A 19,885-nucleotide genomic window follows, 5' to 3' on the forward strand; every position below is an offset into this window, starting at 1 on the left:
ATCTGTCTTTCCTTTGGGGTCCCGTAAGGTCACTGGACATAAGATAGCTGTGAAATTTGACATTGTTCCAATTTAAATGCTTTACTCCAGCAAGTGCAAGACTGTGGATGCTTCGGTGTGGATTGCCACGGCCAGGCTGTTCCTGAGACTCGCCAGCCCTCCAGGCTTCAAAGCCTGCCATCCTTGATCTCACTAAAGAATGTTTTTGAATTCTATGTCCATCTAGTGGTTGCCTGCAAAGATCTACTTGGCTTTTTCTTTCTTCCTTTTCTTTCACACTTGATCAGTGAGATTCTGTTTGTGATGGGGGTTTTGCCCCCCTTGGTCTTTAATTCTTTCACAGGTGGTTTCAAAGTGTCTATCCTTAGCCCCTGCTTTCTATAAACAAGCAGGAATTCATGAACCGCAGTTACTGATGGCTGTCCTCACGGAGCAATTCTCCTCTCACTTTGAAAACAGGCTGTTTTGTGGACAGTAAAGTACAGTTCTTTTTCGTAGATGAGATTAGAGGCTTGAGGGGAGGCTAGAGGGAGGGGAGTTTTTTCCTTTCTCTTTTTTTATTTTATTTTTTAACTGGAGAGCCTTTGTGATGTAACTCGTTTTAGCAAGTTCAAGAACTTTACTTATTTTACACACAGTTAGTTGCACCCTTGGTTAAAGATGACATGGCACTAGGTAGAAGATGCTGGGAATTGCTGATTTGCTCATTAATTCCAACATCTCCAGCATCCCAGGTGTAAGGTTAGGAGTTGAAGGTCAGGTGGTGACAGAGCTAATGTGGTTGCATATCCAAGGGATCATATTATATCAATTCTACCTAAGAATTTTGATGTGCCATGGGAGTTGACATTTTCTGTCATTAAATATTCTTCAACAGTATCATTTTAATGGCTGCATAGCATTCCACTGAATAAGATGTACCACAATTTACTCAACCAATTCCCTATTGTTGGAAACAGGTGTTTCCAATGTTTTGGCATTATAAAGAGCACTCCATATTCACATTGTTGAATTTGCTGATAAATTCCTAACAGTGATACTGCTGGGTCATAGGGCATATACATTTGTTAAAGCTTTGAAGATCAGCATTCATTTTAAAATTCAGTTAAAAAGGAGGGATTGATGGACAGAACGAATTGCTACTGCAGCTACACACTTAAGACCCCAAGCAAACTACTACTTAATCAGTGGTGAAATTCCCTCACACAATGTAAGGAGTGGGCATTGTCTGTTAGCCCTCCAGCAATTCGTCTTTCACCATTGACCTACACTGAAACCTTCAGCTTAGAAAAAGAATGTAGAAGCCTCTTACAGGAAGGCTTGATTCAGTGGTACTCAGGGTCCTATAATAGTCTTTGTGTGAGCACTTTCCTCACTGTAGTTCACTACTGGATCCAGGACCAAGCTGAATCTTTTTCACTTTGCTCATTACTGAAATATGATGCTATCTGTGGGGTGGAAACTGCAGTATTTAAGAGTACTCAGGAATAACACAATTGAGAAAATAAGTTCAAGAGGAGGAATCATTCAGGAATAAATGACAAGGGGGTAGCTTTCTCCGTTCTGAACTGCCTAATTATTAGTTGGTACAGCCTATGCCTCCACAGAGCCTTGAACTTGGAAATCCTGGACAATCTTTAGTTATGTTGCTCGCTTCCTCACAGACCTTTGCCACCCTAGGCTTCGTTGTCAGTACAAACCCCTTTGCCTCGCCTCAGTATTCTGGTTTACCCTGATCTCTTTCCATCCTTAGTGCCCCAGCATGAAACCTTCCGTTCCATCCAAACTGAAACTATTTGCTATATTCCAAACAAGCAGCGTATACTGTGGAAGGACTTTTGGATTTGGTCCAGATAATCTGGATTTGAGCCCTGGCTCTGCCATTGCTTTATTAGGTGACCTTGGGCAAAACAATCTTACTGAGGCTCAGTTTCATCATCTGTAAAATAGGGATGACAAAGCCTAATTCACTGTGTTATTATGTATATGTTAAACTAGACAACAGCACGTAAAAGAAGTTGCAATGCAGGGCGTGTGGAGAGTGTTTGATAGGTGACATGAATATCTTGTTTATCCTGGCCTCTGAGCATTTGCTCCCACCTGTTCTCTTTCTGTAAAAGTTCTCTTGAATCCGAATCCCACCCACCCATCAAAGCAAATTCATGTTTCAAGCCCTCCCATGAAAACTCTTAGCACTCCTTGACTAGACTATTCATTCGGCAAGCCAATCCTTCTAAATGGACTCTCTCCTGGGACAATTTTCAGGGAGTCCTGATGCCAATTTTGCCCCAATAATAATAATTAATGTATAGTACTTTACTGCTTACAGCAACCTATAAGGTCAACGAAATGGATATTATTGTTATTATCATCCCTATTTCTCAGAGACTCAGAGAGGTCAAGTGATTTGTCAAAGGCCACAAAGCTAGTGTATGGCAGAACTGAAAACAACTCGACTGATTGCAAAGCTTATGTGCTTCTTCTCACACAATAAAACCTACCTCCTTATTTAACTGTTAATGGACATTTGTCCCTCTGTGAAGTAATATTATTATTGAATTTTAGGTCCTTGCCTAAGAAGAAAATGGTGGTGTTCTTGGGTATGGTAACCACCTAAAGAAACTTATTTAGTGTTTTCAGAGGCGTGAAAGACATGCATATAATATGCCAGTTCTTGGGGAAATGTTCCAGGTCAAAACTTTGCGTAAATTATTTCCCTGGGACTCAGAACGAAAGCTGGGCCTTTGGTGGGAAGATGTCCTTTCCCTTATACACCAAGTAATCACAACTCAGAACAGCCCTCTTAGAAATGGTTCCCCCTTGGGACTTCCCTGGTGGTTCAGAGGTTAAGAATCTGCCTTTCAATGCAGGGAAGGTGGGTTCGATCCCTGGTAGAAATAAGATCCCACATGTCATGTGGCAACTAAGCCCACGCCGCCACTACTGAGCCCACACACCTCAATTAGAAAGCCCTCGCAACGCAGTGAAAGATGGCGCGAGCCACAACAAAGATCCCATGTGCCTCAATTGAGACCCGATGCAGCCAAGTAAATTAATTAATTAATTAATTCTTAAAAAAAGAAGTGGTTCCCCCATTGCACTTGCTACCTCTTAGTTGCCCTTCTGTACCACCCCTCAAGGCTCAAGGGCTTCCGCTCAAGGGAACCATAGGTGATCCTAATTAGAAGAGATTCTAAGGGTCATCCTATCACTACATGGTCCTCCAGCACACCAACATATCTCCTCAGCTACACATTTCATTCTGTGACAGCTCAGCAGACATTCTGCAGATTTAGGGAAGGTGTGAGTCCACAGACACCAAAGCAGAGCCATTTCTTCAGCTACCTCAGTCACTGAGTGAGCTACTGCCTTCTGTCCAGAGTGTCGGTCTTACCTGTTGTCAGTAAAAATCCCTGAAAGCCACATGAATCTTGATTTAACTGTTACCCTCGATTATGTTAATAACAGTTGCTTAAACTCATCTCTACCCTGCCCCCACCTTGGACACATGGGCATTAAAGTTAAATTTGCTGAGTTGCTTCCAGATTTGTTCAATATACATGTATTGAGAACTACTTCCCAGGTACCTTGCCAGGCACTGGGGGATAAAAAGGTTGGGGATAGAATCTTCTCATTTAAAAAAAATTTTTTTTATTGAAGTATAGTTGATTTACAATGTTATGTTAGTTTCCGGTGTACAGCAAAGTGATTCAGTTTTATATACATATCTATCTATTCTTTTTCATTATAGGTTATTACAAGATATTGAATATACTTCCCTGTGCTGTACAGGAGGACTTCGTTGTTTATCTATTTTATGTATAGTCATTTGTATCTGCTAATCCCAAATTCCTAATTTTTCCCTCCCTACAATCTACTCATTTTTCTCAACCCAGTTTCCACTGAAAGCCCCACTTTGTCACAAGCAACAAGCATCAAATCAGCAACAAACCCCGAGTCACACAGAGACTGTTCATGTTTGCAATCTCGTTGTTTTCTGAAACCAACATTAGCATAAATGTTAACACAGCAATGACTTAATTATACTCTAATTACTCTGAGACAAAAACGGGAGTTTGATCTCAATTCACATACTATTTTGGTAGATTGTTACATATAACGCCAGGCATAATATGCCTTCATTTTTACCCACGTCTTCTGGTGAAGCCCTCTCTCCCTTTTCATGTTGCTGCTACCTCTAATTTTCCCACGCCCACCATTCTGTCTCAAACACTAAGACCTCAAAAAATCTCTCCTCCAAAGATCTTAACCTCAAGAGTTACACGTTTTCCCTTATTTCTCAACAGTACCCACCCCTCCCTAGAAGTCCTTTGGCATAACATCAACTCGGTCAAATGAAATAAACAAATATTTACAAAGTGAGGAAGGAGGGAAAGATGGGGAGGGGGACAGCTGTGATTACTGACCCATCCTGCCCCAGCTTTCCCTCACTAAGAGTGGCTTTGGGTACAAGCTCAAAACGGCAGTTAAGATAAAAGTCTAGTTTCTTATGCTTTCCTAGAGACCAGCAATGAACAATTGGGATTTGAAAAATGTTTTAAATACCATTTACAATAGCACCAAAAAATATAAATACCTAGGTATAAAATCTAACAAAACATGTACAGGATCTATATGTAGAAAACTGCAGAGCACTGATGAAAGAAATAAAAGAAGATCTAAATAAATGGAGAGAGATTCCATCTTAGAAAGTCAGTATACAAAAACCAATTGCTTTCCTATATACTGGGAATGAACAATTGCGATCTGAAATTTTAAAAAAAAGATACCATTTAAAAGTCTTGTTTCTTAGAGTCATTCAGTTCAGGTGATTAGCACATTAGCTTGGTGGCTTAGCAATTTCAACTTGACGGTCCTGTAGTCAGAAATCCTGGGATTACTGAGACCTTTCATGTAGTGGCCCAGATCACATCTTCAATTTTGAGTCAAAGCTGTCTTTTGAGGGATCCTAACCATCCCTGGATTCCTCTGAGGTACTATTTGTCAAGTCTTTTCTTTTTTTTTCCTCCAATCCTCTTTCATTTAGGCAGCCACATCTTCCCTACAGGCTCCCATTCCTCATTTTCAAACTTCCCTGCCTCTCTTGCCTCCAACTGGTTACTGAACTTTGGTCTGACACTTCCAAAGGCACCTCCAACTTCCAGCAAGTCATCCTGCCCTGTGTACTGTTTCCCAGCTAAAGTCTGGCTTCTCTATTCCTCACTCTTCTCCACCTCCGTCTCCTCCCGTGCTTTTCCCCAGGGTACAGGTCAGTCCTTCAAGAGTGTACTTACCATGTTTAAATCGTTTTCTCGGAAACAAATATTTGCATATGCAAACCCCACATTTGCCATATGGTTCTTCCTACTTCCCAGCCAGAGGAACTCTCAATTTCATATATATTTTGGGAAATGAATTTTTCCCCAGATGGTCTCTCCAAAGCACCAAAGCAAGGTCAGGGTTTATGCATTCCTTCAAAGGTTCTGGGCAGAGGTTAGAATTACTCATGTTTTCTTGGTCCCATCAGCAGTTATTTCATCAGTGCACCTGATAATGGGATACAACCTGGCTCTTTCTGAGCTAAAAACACACCAGAGTTTAAGGGAGATGTTGAACCATAAACTGGTATCTTCAGGGAAGGGAGAAAACCTGCCCAGTTGCTCAAATAATTTTAAAACAAATCCCCTAAGAATACTTCCACAGGGAGGGAAAAAGAGTTTGAATATGAGAAAGATGATGAACCAGGTGTGCCGAAAAGGTTTCTTAGTCATTCTTAGCCCTAGAAGGGGATGGGCGGGGGTGGCCCACATCTCTACTGGGAAACATATTTCCCCCTTTTAAATCAGGAAAGAAAAAAACAACAACATAGCCCCAAATAGAGAATGTTTTCTTTTGTAACTGGAAGCAAACATCACTGATGGCTTTAACAGCTGCCTGCCAACATGGCCTGAGAAGCAGGCAAGCTCAAACATTTTTTGAGATCAACACATGTACAGACATACAGTATATTAGGTCAAGTTATAAATCCAGGAATAAAAGAACAAATAAACAAGTTTCAGCTTTCTCTAGGCTTTCTGAGTCCAATACCAGCTAAATTAGACTCTGAAGCAGAGAAATCTAGCTTCCAAGAAGGCAGGTCTCCCAGGAGTTCAAGTCAAACCTCCCTCTGGTAGGAAAAGAAGGTGCCGTTGTAGATTAACTGGCTGATGGCTGACCAGGTCCAGGCTGATGGCCCTGCCTAGCAGGGGCTTCCCTGTGTCCTAGCCTAGCAGACCCTGAGGATGTCTGCCATTGACTTGATCTTTGACCCCAGTAAATCATTTAATATGCCATGCGCCTTTGTCCATATGTTAATGTTTGGTGTAATGTGGATGAGAATTCCAGCAAGTCTGGGTGTGCCACCCATTAGGGCTAAATCTTTCCCTTTGGAGCTTCTAGGAAGAGCCTTCTGGACAGCTGCATTGCAGAGAACCGAGGTGTCTGGACAAACCAAATTGAAATGCCTACAGATGGTGAGACCAACCTTGCCTTAACTGAGACTGAAAAGCAAAAGAACAAATTTGTTCTTTGGTCACCAAAACTGACACAAGACTTTTGTGATAGTTTTGCCTTAGGTCAAGAAACCCACTAGAGAGTCATAGATGGGAAATGCTCAATTATTCTCCCAATCCCACCACTATACTAGTAAGATGACCTTGAGCAAGTCACTTAGGCCAAGGTTGTTCACACATGAATTGGTCATGAAATAAATGAAATAGATTAGAACTAAATATTTTTTAATGAAGTCAAGTTGAATAGAATAGAAAATATCAGTGCTTAGTTCACAATAAGTTAACCCCTGTCGTATGTGTGTGTGCATGCATGTTTCCTGGGGTCATGATGAATAATAAATTTCTTACTGTGGGTAACAAACAAAACAGCTTCCCACAGTGCCTTAGACTGTAGGCTTTTGATTTCCTCGTCTATCGAGTGAAAATCATTCATTTTATACACATACGTATATATACATAGATATTCATACACACACACACATATACATGTATAACGAGCACCACAGTGTGTCAGGCACAGTGGTATGTGACATATACAGGTACGACAAGGCCCTGTCCTCATGGAGCCTCAGCTAGTGGGGGAGCCAGTCATAAAGCAATTACCTAATTATTTAACTACCATTGTGTGAAGAGAGTGTGTAACACCAGGTTCCTAACCTGGGCTGCAGGATCAGGGCCAGCCTTCTTAGGAAGTGACAAAGAAGGAGGCAGACAGTGATGCAGGCAAATAATGGGGGTGGAGGAAGCATTCCAGGCAGAAGGACCAGCAAGTGTGAGGAGACCCTGAAGAAGAAGGAACAGTGTCAGTTCTACCTCAGAGATTTCTATGAAGACCACATGAGATGAGCGTGGAAACACTTTGTAAACTGTGGAGTGATGTTCAAATGTGGCAGATTATTATTAAAACAATGAATATAAACATGCCTTAAAGATGAGTTTACTTTCAGCAGGTGGCCCCGGGGCTAGGGTCACCCTGAGCTGGGACGCTGGCACCGTGAGGCTAAGCAGACTCCTGGGCTCACACTGCCAGAAGCTAGCCAGAAACTGGATTCCCATGGCAGGTGCCATGGGGCTGGTGTGGGCCACCGACTGGGGCTGATTCTGAACTGGGTGCCCTACTTCAACGGCAAGTTTAAGAAGAAAAATTAATGAAAACAAACCCCCTCAGACCCCTCCTCTGGTATCTAGTGGTGCTGCCTCCTTCCATCTGAGTCTGGAGCAGCCCAAGCTCTTGGGGTGGGCCAACCTCAAGGAAGTCCACAGTGCAACTTAGACTTTCCATAGTTTTGGTGTGTGAATGCACACAGCATTAAACCTTGGTCTGAAACCTGCCCACCTGGACGAGCTCATGCGGGGACTTGGTTACCCTGACTGAAGGCCCAGGGGCTCAGCTGACCCGGGGATCCTTTCAACTCCAAATCTAGGAGTTTTCCCAATGGCTGGCAGAAAAGGTTTGATTATTTAAGATGTTCAGTAGATAATACCTGCACAATGCTTTTTATTTTTGTTGGGGGGGGGGCGTCGGTACGTAGGGTTCTCCCTGTTGTGGCCTCTCCCGTCGCGGAGCACAGGCTCCAGATGAGCAGGCTCAGCGGCCATGGCTCACGGGCCTAGCCGCTCCGCGGCATGCGGGATCTTCCCGGACCGGGGCACGAACCTGTGTCCCCTGCATCGGCAGGCGGACTCAACCACTGCGCCACCAGGGAAGCCCGAGCACAATGTTTTTATCTATCACTGCCGTAACAAGTTACCCCATGACTTAGTGGCTTAAAACAACAAACATTCATTATGTCACAGTAAAAAAAAAAAAAAAAATGAGCTTAGTTACCTTTATTAATCCGTTCAGTGACTAGTTGAATACTGCTCAGTGTCAGATATTGTTCTAGATTTGGGGGTTACAGTAGTAAATAAGACAGGACCGTGGGCTTCTCTGGTAGCACAGTGGTTAAGAATCCACCTGCCAATGCAGGGGACCTGGGTTTGAGCCCTGGTCTGGGAAGATCCCACATGCCACGGAGCAACTAAGCCTGTGCTCCACAACTACTGAGCCTGAGCTCTGGAGCCTGCAAGCCACAATTACTGAGCCTGTGTGCCACAACTACTGAAGCCCACACGCCTAGAGCCCATGCTCCGCAACAAGAGAAGCCTCCACAGTGAGAAGTCCGCACACCACAATGAAGAGTGGCCCCTGCTCACTGCAGCTAGAGGAAGCCTGTGCGCAGCAATGAAGACCCAATGCAGCCAAAAATAAAATAAATTTATTAAAAAAAAAAAAAGATAGGACGGCTGCCCTGGAAGGTTCCCTTTCAGAGAGACAGACACTAAATGCAACAGTAATTTCAGAGAGTGGTAAAGTGGTGCAGAGGAGTAGAGAACAATGGAAGTAGACAGGAAGGCAGGGCTCTCTGAGGGGGTAATGACCAACTCTGAATAAAATGAGATCTGCCACTTTCTGATGATGTGACCTTGGATACCACCTAACATTTCAGGACTCAGTTTCCTCATCTGTTAAATAAGGATACTTATACCCATCTCTTGGGACTTCCCTGAGGATTATCTTGCCTGAGACAAGGAACTCAAGGCCTCCAGTACAAAGCTGAGCTGGCATTAAGAGACACTTCATTGCTAAATAATTGAGTGTCTACTGATCTGATGCTCAAGATATTAGGAATATGTTTAAAAAGATATAGAATGACAAGGAGGAGAAAGTAGGTCTTCTATTTTCAGACCAGACTGGACAAGTCCTTCAGATGGAGTCATCAGTGATCTTCCACTCTGTGCCAGTTGGGTCCTCTTGGAAGCAGATGCTGAGACAGTGAGGTGTGCGAGCAGTATGGGGTGGGGGGCAATGGTGTCTGTGAAAGGGAGAAGAGGGAAGAGCGGCACTGGGCAGGAAAAGGCTCTAGAGGAAAGACGCTGGTTAGAGGAGTCCTACACTGGGCAGAAGAGGCCAGGCCTCACACCCCTGCTATGCTCAGCCATTAGCCAGTGCTGTGAAGAGCACGGTTTCAGCTCCAAGAGCAGCCACGTGGTAAGTTCCTCCTTGAAGGGAGATCTGGGTGGTGCACCTCCATAACTGCCACAAACTCCCAGTCTCACACCAAAGACTTTTTGCTGTCAAAGTAACAGTGCTTCCTTGGGAGAGGAAAATGAGATTTATCCTGACTTGGGGAAGGCTGCACAAAGGAAAAGCACTCCAAGGGCCAGAGAACTCTAGGCCTGATTTTATGATACTCTGCGTCCATTAGGATGCCTCTGACCACAAGTTACAGAAAACTCAACTCAAAATGACTTGAACAATAAAGAACATTTATGAGACTTCCCTGGTGGTCCAGTGGTTAAGAATCCACCTTCCAGGGCTTCCCTGGTGGCACAGTTGTTGAGAGTCTGCCTACCGATGCAGGGGACATGGGTTCATGCCCCGGGCCGGGAGGATCCCACATGCCACGGAGCAGCTGGGCCCATGAGCCATGGCCGCTGAGCCTGCGCGTCCGGAGCCTGTGCTCTGCAACGGGAGAGGCCACAACAGTGACAGGCCCACGTACAACAACAACAAAAAAAAGAATCCACCTTCCAATGCAGGGGATGCGGGTTTGATCCCTGGTCGGAGAACTAAGATCCCACATGCTGAGGTGCAACTAAGCCCGCGCACCACAACTACAAAGCCTGCGAGCCGCAACTAGGAGAAGACTGGGCGCTGCAATGAAAGATACCACATGACCTAACTAAGACCCAACACAGCCAAAAATAAATAAATAAATATTGGATTGGTTCAAGATGGTGGAGTAGAAGATCGTGTGCTCACTCCCTCCTGTGAGAGCACCGGAATCACAACTAACTGCTGAACAGTCATTGACAGGAAGACACTAGAACTCACCAAAAAAGATACCCCACATCCAAAGACAAAGGAGAAGCTGCAATGAGATGGTAGGAGGGGCGCAATCACAGTAAAATCAAATCCCATGACTGCCGGCTGGGTGACTCACAAACTGGAGAAAAATTATACCACAGAAGTCCACCCACTGGAGTGAAGGTTCTGAGCCCCACATCAGGCTTCCCAACCTGGGGGTCCGGCAATGGGAGGAGGAATTCCTAGAGAGTCAGACTTTGAAGGCTAGCGGGATTTGATTGCAGGACTTTGACAGGACTGGGGGAAACAGAGACTCCACTCTTGGAGGGCACACACAAAGTAGTGTGCTCATCGGAACCCAAGGGAAGGAGCAGAGACCCCATAGAAGACTGAACCACAACTACCTGCTAGTGTTGGAGGGTGTGCTGCAGAGCCAGGGGGTGGCTGTGGCTTACCGAGGGGACAAGGACACTGGCAGCAAAATTTCTGGGAAGTACTCCTTGGCATGAGCCCTCCCAGAATCCGCAATTAGTCCCACAAAGAGCTGAGTAGGCTCCAGTGCTGGGTCACCTCAGGCTAAACAACCAACAGGGAGGGAACCCAGCCCCACCCATCAGCAGACAAGCGGATTAAAGTTTTACTGAGCTCTGCCCACCAGAGCAACACCCAGCTCTACCCACCACCAGTCCCTCCCATCAGGAAGATTGCACAAGCCTCTTAGATGCCTCATCCACCAGAGGGCAGGCAGCAGAAGCAAGAAGAACAATTCTGCAGCCTGTGGAATGAAAACCACATTCACAGAAAGATAGACAAAATGAAAAGGCAGAGGACTATGTACCAGATTAAGGAACAAGATAAAACCCCAGAAAAACAACTAAGTGAAGTGAAGATAGGCAACCTTCCAGAAAAAGAATTCAGAATAATGATAGTGAAGATGATCCAGGACCTCAGAAAAAGAATGGAGGCAAAGAACGAGAAGATGCAAGAAATGTTTAACAAAGACCTAGAAGAATTAAAGAGGAAACACCCAGAAGAATTACAGAACAAACAGAGATGAACAATACAATAACTGAAATGAAAAATACACTAGAAGGAATCAATAGCAGAATAACTGAGGCAGAAGAACGGATAAGTGACCTGGAAGACACAATGGTGGAATTCACTTCCGTGGAACAGAATAAAGAAAAAAGAATGAAAGGAAATGAAGAAAGCCTAAGACACATCTGGGACAAGATTAAATGCAACATCATTCGCATTATAGGGGTCCCAGAAGGAAAAGAGAGAGAGAATGGACCCGAGAAAATATTTGAAGAGATTATAGTCGAAAACTTCTGCAACATGGGAGAGAAAATAGCCACCCAAGTGCAGGAATCCCAGAGAGTCCCAGGCAGGATAAACCCAAGGAGAAACACACTGAGACACATAGTAATCAAACTGACAAAAATTAAAGACAAAGAAAAATTACTGAAAGCAACAAGAGAAAAAGGACAAGTAACATACAAGAGAACTCCCGTAAGGTTAAAAGCTGATTTCTCACAGAAACTACAAGCCAGAAGGGAGTGGCACAATATATTTATCATGAAAGGGAAGAACCTACAACCAAGATTACTCTACCCGGCAAGGATCTCATTCAGATTCAATGGAGAAATCAAAAACTTTACAGACAAGCAAAAGCTAAGAGAATTCAGCACCACCAAACCAGCTCTACAACAAATGCTAAAGGAACTTCTCTAAGTGGGAAACACAAGAGAAGAAAAGGACCTACCAAAACAAACCCAAAACAATTAACATTAAAATGGTAATAGGAATATATATATCGATAATTAACTTAAACATGAATGGATTAAATGCTCCAACCAAAACACAGGGGCTCACCGAACAGATACAAAAACAAGACCCATATATAGGCTGTCTACAAGAGACCCACTTCAGACCTAGGGACACACACAGACTGAAAGTGAGGGAATGGAAAAAGATATTCCATGCAAATGGAAATCAAAAGAAAGCTGGAGTAGCAATACTCATATCAGATAAAATAGACTTTAAAATAAAGAATGTTACAAGAGATAAGGAAAGGACTTCCCTGGTGGCGCAGTGGTTGAGAGTCCACCTGCGCATGCAGGGGACACGGGTTCGTGCCCCAGTCAGGGAAGATGCCACATGCTGCGGAGCGGCTGGGCCCGGGAGCCATGGCCACTTAGCCTGCATGTCCAGAGCCTGTGCTCCGCAACGGGAAAGGACACAACAGTGAGAGGCCCGCGTACCACACACACACACAAAAAAGAGACAAGGAAGGACACTACATAATGATCAAGGGATCAATCCAATAAGAAGATATAACAATTATAAATATATGTGCACCCAACATAAGAGCACCTCAATACATAAGGCAACTGCTAACAGCTATAAAAGAGGAAATCAACAGTAACACAATAATAGTGGGGGGCTTTAACACCTCATTTACACCAATGGACAGATCACCCAGACAGAAAATTAATAAGGAAACACAAACTTTAAATGACACAAGAGACCAGATAGATTTAATTGATACTTATAGGACATTCCATACAAAAACAGCAGATTACACTTTCTTCTCAAGTGCACATGGAACATTCTCCAGGATAGATCACATCTTGGGTCACAAATCAAGCCTTGGTAAATTTAAGAATATTGAAATCATATCAAGCATCTTTTCTGACCACAATGCTATGAGATTACAAATCAATTACAGGGAAAAAAAGCATAAAAAACACAAACACATGGAGGCTAAACAATATGTTACTAAATAACCAAAACATCACTGAAAAAATCAAAGAGAAAATAAAAAAATACCTAGAGACAAATGACAACAAAAACATGATGATCCAAAACCTATGGGATACAGCAAAAGCAGTTCTAAGAGGGAAATTTATAGCAATATAATTCTACCTCAAGAAACAAGAAAAGTCTCAAACAATCTAACTTTACACCTAAAGGAACTAGAGAAAGGAGAACAAACAAAACCCAAAGTTAGTAGAAGGAAAGAAATCATAAAGATCAGAGCAGAAATAAATGAAATAGAAACAAAGAAAATGATAGCAAAGATCAATAAAACTAAAAGCTGGTTCTTTGAGAAGATAAACAAAATTGATAAACCATTAGCCAGACTCATCAAGAAAAAGAGAGAGAGGACTCAAATCAATAAAATTAGAAATGAAAAAGGAGAAGTTTCAATGCACAACGCAAAAATACAAAGCATCATAAGAGACTACTACAAGCAACTCTATGCCAATAATACGGAAAACCTGGAAAAAATGGACAAATTCTAATAAAGGTATAACCTTCCAAGACTGAACCAGGAAGAAATAGAAAATATGAACAGACCAATCACAAGTAATGAAATTGAAACTGTGATTTAAAATCTTCCAACAAACAAAAGTCCAGGACCAGATGGCTTCACAGGTGAATTCTATCAAACATTTAGAGAAGAGCTAACACCCATCCTTCTCAAACTCTTCCAAAACATTGCAGAAGAAGGAACACTCCCAAACTCATTTTACAAGGCCACCATCACTCTGATACCAAAACCAGACAGAGATACTACAGAAAAAGAAAATTACAGACCAATATCACTGATGAATATAGATGCAAAACTCCTCAACAAAATACTAGCAAAGAGAATCCAACAGCACATTAAAAGGATCATACACCATGATCAAGTGGGATTTATCCCAGGGATGCAAGGATTCTTCAATATACACAAATCAATCAATGTGATACACCATATTAACTAATTGAAGAATAAAAACTATATGATCTTCTCAATAGATGCAGAAAAAGCTTTTGACAAAATTCAACAACCACTTATGATAAAAACTCTCCAGAAAGTAGGTATAGAGGGAACCTAACTCAACATAATAAAGGTCATATATGACAAACCACAGCAAACATCATTCTCAATGGTGAAAACCTGAAAGCATTTCTTCTAAGAGCAGGAAGAAGACAAGGATGTCTACTCTTGTCACTATTATTCAACATAGTTTTGGAAGTCCTAGCTATGGCAATCAGAGAAGAAAAAGAAATAAAGGAATACAAATTGGAAAAGAAGAAGTAAAACTGTCATTGTTTGCAGATGACATGATACTATACATAGAGAACCCTAAAGAGGCCACCAGAAAACTACTAGAGCTAATCAATGAATTTGGTAAAGTTGCAGGATACAAAATTAATGCACAGAAATCTCTTGCATTCCTATACATTAAAAATGAAAGATCAGAAAGAGAAATTAAGGAAACAGTCCCATTCACCATTGCCAGGAAAAGAATAAAATACCTAGGAATAGACCTACCTAAGGAGGAAAAAGAACTGTACTCAGAAAACTATAAGACACTGATGAAAAAATCAAAGATGACACAAACAGATGGAGAGATATACCATGTTCTTGGATTGGAAGAATCAATGTTGTGAAAATGACTATACTGCCCAAAGCAATCTACAAATTCAATGCAATCCCTATCAAATTACCAGAGGCATTTTTTACAGAACTAGCACAAAAAAATCTTAAAATTTCTATGGAGACGCAAAAGACCCTAAATAGCCAAAGCAGTCTTGAGGGAAAAAAAATGGAGCTGGAGGAATCAGACTCCCTGACTTCAGACTATACTACAAAGCTACAGTAATCAAGACCATATGGTACTGGCACAAAAACAGAAATATAGATAAGTGGAACAGGATAGAAAGCCCAGAGGTAAACCCATGCACCTATGGCCAACTAATCTATGACAAAAGAGGCAAGGATTTACAATGGAGAAAAGACAGTCTCTTCAATAAGTGGTGCTGCGAAAACTGGACAGCTACATGTAAAAGAATGAAATTAGAACAATCCCTAACACCATATACAAAAATAAACTCAAAATGGATTAAAGACCAAAATGTAAGACTGGACACTATAAAACAGAGGAAAACATAGGACAAACACTCTTTGACATAAGTCACAGCAAGATCTTTTTTGATCTACCTCCTAGAGTAATGGAAATAACAAAAATAAACAAATGGGACCTAATGAAACTTAAAAGCTTTTGCACAACAAAGGAAACTACAAACAAGACAAAAAGACAGCCCTCAGAATGGGAGAGAATATTTGCAAATGAATCAACGGACAAAGGATTAATCTCCAAAATACATACACAGTTCATGCAGCTCAATATTAAAAAACAAACAACCCAATCAAAAGATGGGCAGAAGACCTAAATAGACATTTCTCCAAAGAAGACATACAGATTGCAAAGAAGCACATGAAAAGCTGCTCAACGTCACTGATTATTAGAGGAATGCAAATCAAAACTACAATGAGGTATCACCTCACACCAGTTAGAATGGGCATCATCAGAAAATATACAAATGCTGGAGAGGGTGTGGAGAAAAGGGAACCCTCTTGCACTGTTGGTGGGAATGTAAATTGATACAGCCACTATGGAGAACATTATGTAGGTTCCTTAAAAAACTAAAAATAGAATTACCATATGACCCAGCAATCCCACTACTGGGCATATACCCAGAGAATACCATAATTCAAAAAGACACATGCACCCAATGTTCATTGCAGCACTATTTACAATAGCCAGGTCATAGAAGCAACCTAAATGCCCACTGACAGATGAATGGATAAAGAAGATGTACATATATACAATGGAATATTACTCAGCCATAAGAAGAAACGAAATTGTGTCATTTGTAGAGATGTGGATGGATCTAGAGACTGTCATACAGAGTGAAGTAAGTCAGAAAGAGAAAAACAAATATCGTATATTAACACATATATGTAGAACCTAGAAAAATGGTACAGATGAACCGGTTTGCAGGGAAGAAATACAGACACAGATGTAGAGAACAAATGTATGGACACCAAGGGGTGAAAGTGGAGGGGGTGTGGTGGTGGGATGAATTGGGAGATTGGGGTTGACATGTATACACTAATATGTATAAAATAGATAACTAATAAGAACCTGCTGTATAAAAAATAAATAAAATACAATTCAAAAAATAAATACATAAATATTTTTTTAAAAAAAGATCATTTAAAATCTCATACAATAAGTCTGGAGGAAGGAGGGCCCCAGGGTTGTTTAATTTAGAATTCAATGATGTCATCATCGCATTGTCATTTTGGATGAAACATTTTTCAATTCTGACATCCTCACTCAGCATGTCACGACTGTCTCCATTAGCACCCTTCATGATTCCAAGATTGCTGTTGCAGTTCTAGGCATCTCAGGTGGACAAGATAAGATCTAGCAGAAGAAGACAGGCCCTATCTTCCCATGTGTCTTTTTTTATCAGGAAATTCTTCTCAGAAGCCCCCCCACCCCTCCCCAGTGGACTTATCCTCATATCTCATTGGCCAGAATCTCACCTTATACCCACCTGTACTCAAATCACCAGTAAGACCAATGGGATTGCCACGACCTGCAGACCTGGTGGGTCTGCAGACCTGGGATAATGGAGTTAAGAAAGTTCTTTTATTTTTAATACGTGACTTTATATACATATATATGTATACACTCACTTATATACACATATCCACATCAACTATGTTGAAATACAATCCTCACACTAATATATAACTTTTTTAACTGAAAAAAATATTGATCCTTAACTTTTTAAAAATTGTGATTGAGAGCTGAGGGCCGGACACCAGGGAGGAGATGCACCAGCCCCAAGTGACAGGCAGAGCCCCGATGACATTAAAACAGCCCTGGGGCTAAGTGGAGGTGAGAAACAAAGACTCAGGGAGACTTGGGCTGTGCCTGGGTTCCACAGCCAGCAAGTGACTGAGGCATCACTTCATCCAGTTCTTCTGACTTTAAACCCTTCTGCTCTCTCAAGTGTCGGGTGCCTGCCACAGGTCATTCATAAGGATGTTAATCATTTAGAAGGATGGGAGCCTTCCCTACCTGGAGAATGCTTTTTCCTGAACTCATTTTAAGTCTCTTTTTTTTGGGGGGGGTGGGGAGCGGTACGCGGGCCTCTCACTGTTGTGGCCTTTCCCATTGCGGAGCACAGGCTCTGCACATGCAGGCTCAGCGGCCATGGCTCACGGGCCCAGCCTCTCCACGGCATGTGGGATCTTCCCGGACCAGGGCACGAACCCGTGTCCCCCGCATCGGCAGGCGGACTCTCAACCACTGCGCCACCAGGGAAGTCCTGAAAGTCTCTTTGATTTGCCCAAGAAGCAAGAAAATAAATTCTAGACTAAGTGGGAAAATATTCTGCTTGAATAACATATTTATAAGCTCTGGGTGTTGTATCAAAATCCCCACATTGTGGAGAATCCTACTGCCTGCTCCCACTGGCAGAGTATGTGGTTGCCTATATCGTGTGTTTTAAAGTTTGCTAGAAAAAGCTTCCTGCCTCTAAGTATGTTGCCTTAGACTCTGCCATTACAGAATGTAACTTAATGTTAAATAATTTTGCCCTCTATGTTCTTGTGATAGGGGTGAGAACCTCTTTTAAAATCAAAATACTCCTAAGGTGATTTTCAGCTAGAATTGTGTTTGACTTGGTAACAGAGTCTGGACTGCGTTTTACCAGGTGTAGCAGATGCTACACCTCACCCATGCCTGTCTATAGGCTTCTCACTGCTACTGAAAATATCCCTCCTGGCTCCCTCCCTATGTGCTACTGAAAATGTTATCTTAGAACAGGAGGTCCTGGTAAGGAACGCGGAACTAACAAGCTACCACCAACCAGAAGAACTTGGGAGAGGTTGAAAGGAGAGAGGAGATGCCAATCCGTATGTCCTACCAACCTCCCAGAGTCCTTCTCGCTGGAATCCATCTTGGCTGAGTGATGCACGTGCCACCAGGAAGGACCCTGAGTCAGAATGATCGGCCAGAGACAACCCAGGAACTAATCCCATTACCATAAACCTGAGACTGCAAGCCACGTAGCAGAGCAGTTCTCCTATGTTCCCTTACCCTGCTGCTCTCCCCCCAGGCACCCCTTCCCAATAAAGTCTCTTGCTTTGTTAGCAAAAAAAAAATTGTGATTGAATACACATAACATAAAATGTAGTATCTTAACCATTTTCAAATGTATAGTTCAATGGCCTTAAGTCCATTCACATTGATGTGGTACCAACACCATCATCCATCCACAGAACTCTTTTCATTTTACAAAACTGAAACTCTGTACCTATTTTTTTAGAGGGGCCAGCACAGCTCCCCACTCTCCACAGCACCCACTGCTGGGCTCCACCACAACTGAGGGCAGCCAAGGGCCTAGCCAAGGGCCCTTCTCACCAGAGCCTTTCCTAATGGGCCTTCTCGGCTGGGCTCAGCTCTGGCGTGGGGGGCTCGGGGCACTCATGCTGCTACCACTGTTGGGCCACCCACACTAGATACTCACCCTGGGGCTGCCACTCTCAGCTCCAAACTGCTCGCCCTCGTTTGCCCTCCTGGCTCCCTCCCTATGTGCCTATTAATCAATAACTGCCCCCCCAGCCCCTAGCAACCATCATTCTACTTTCTGTCTCTATGTATCTGACTACTGTAGATACTTCATATAAGTGGAATGATACAATATTTATCCCTTTGTATCTGGTTTACTTCACTTAACATGTCTTCAGTTTCATGCATATTGTAGCATGTATCAGAGTTTCTTTCCTTTTATTTATTTTTTAAATTAATTTATTTATTTATTTTTGGCTGCGTTGGGTCTTCGTTGCTGTGCCCAGGCTTTCTTTAGTTGCGGCAAGCAGGGGCTACTCTTCGTTGCAGTGCGCAGGCTTCTCATTGTGGTGCGCAGGCTTCTCATTGAGGTGGCTTCTCTTGTTGCAGAGCACCGGCTCTAGGCTCACAGGCTTCATTAGTTGTGGCACACGGGCTCAGTAGTTGTGGCTCGCGGGCTCTAGAGTGCAGGCTCAGTAGTTGCAGTGCATGGGCTTAGTTGCTCCACGGCATATGGGATCTTCCCGGACCAGGGATTGAACCCGTGTTCCCTGCATTGCCAGGCAGATTCTTAACCACTGTGCCACCAGGGAAGTCCAGAGTTTCTTTCCTTTTAAAGGCTGGATAATATTCCATTGTATTTATTTATCCATTTATTCATCAAAGGACACGTGTTGCTTCTACCTTTTAGCTATTGCAAATAATGCTGCTACAAACATGGGTATATAAGTACCTCTTAGGATCCTATTTTCAATTCTTTTGGGTATATACCCAGAAGTGGAAAGTGGAAATGCTGGATCAAATGCTCAGTCTTTTTTCACTTTTTTTTTTTTTAGGAGCTGCCATGCTATTTTCCATAGTGGGTGCACTATTTTAAATTCCCACCAACAGTGCACAAGGGTTCCAATTTCTCCACATCCACACCAATACTTGTTATTTTCTGTGCTGTTTTTTAATAGTAGCCATCTTAATGGGTACAAGATAGATTCCCATTGTGGCTTTGATTTGCTTTTCACTAACAATTAGTGATGTTGAACATCTTTCATGTTCTTATTAGT

At 42.5% G+C, this 19,885-nt stretch overlaps 1 pseudogene; it reads left to right on the forward strand.

Annotated features, from left to right (window-relative positions):
* The first annotated feature begins 7,142 nt into the window (after positions 1–7,142).
* LOC149747307 (cytochrome b-c1 complex subunit 10 pseudogene) lies at positions 7,143–8,047 on the forward strand (annotated as a pseudogene).
* Positions 8,048–19,885: the final 11,838 nt, after the last annotated feature.

The sequence above is a fragment of the Delphinapterus leucas genome, chromosome 16, assembly GCF_059928025.1.
Source record: "Delphinapterus leucas isolate spDelLeu-1000000601 "Yukka" chromosome 16, BTC_Dleu_Yukka2, whole genome shotgun sequence".
NCBI classification, from domain to species: Eukaryota; Metazoa; Chordata; class Mammalia; order Artiodactyla; family Monodontidae; genus Delphinapterus; species Delphinapterus leucas.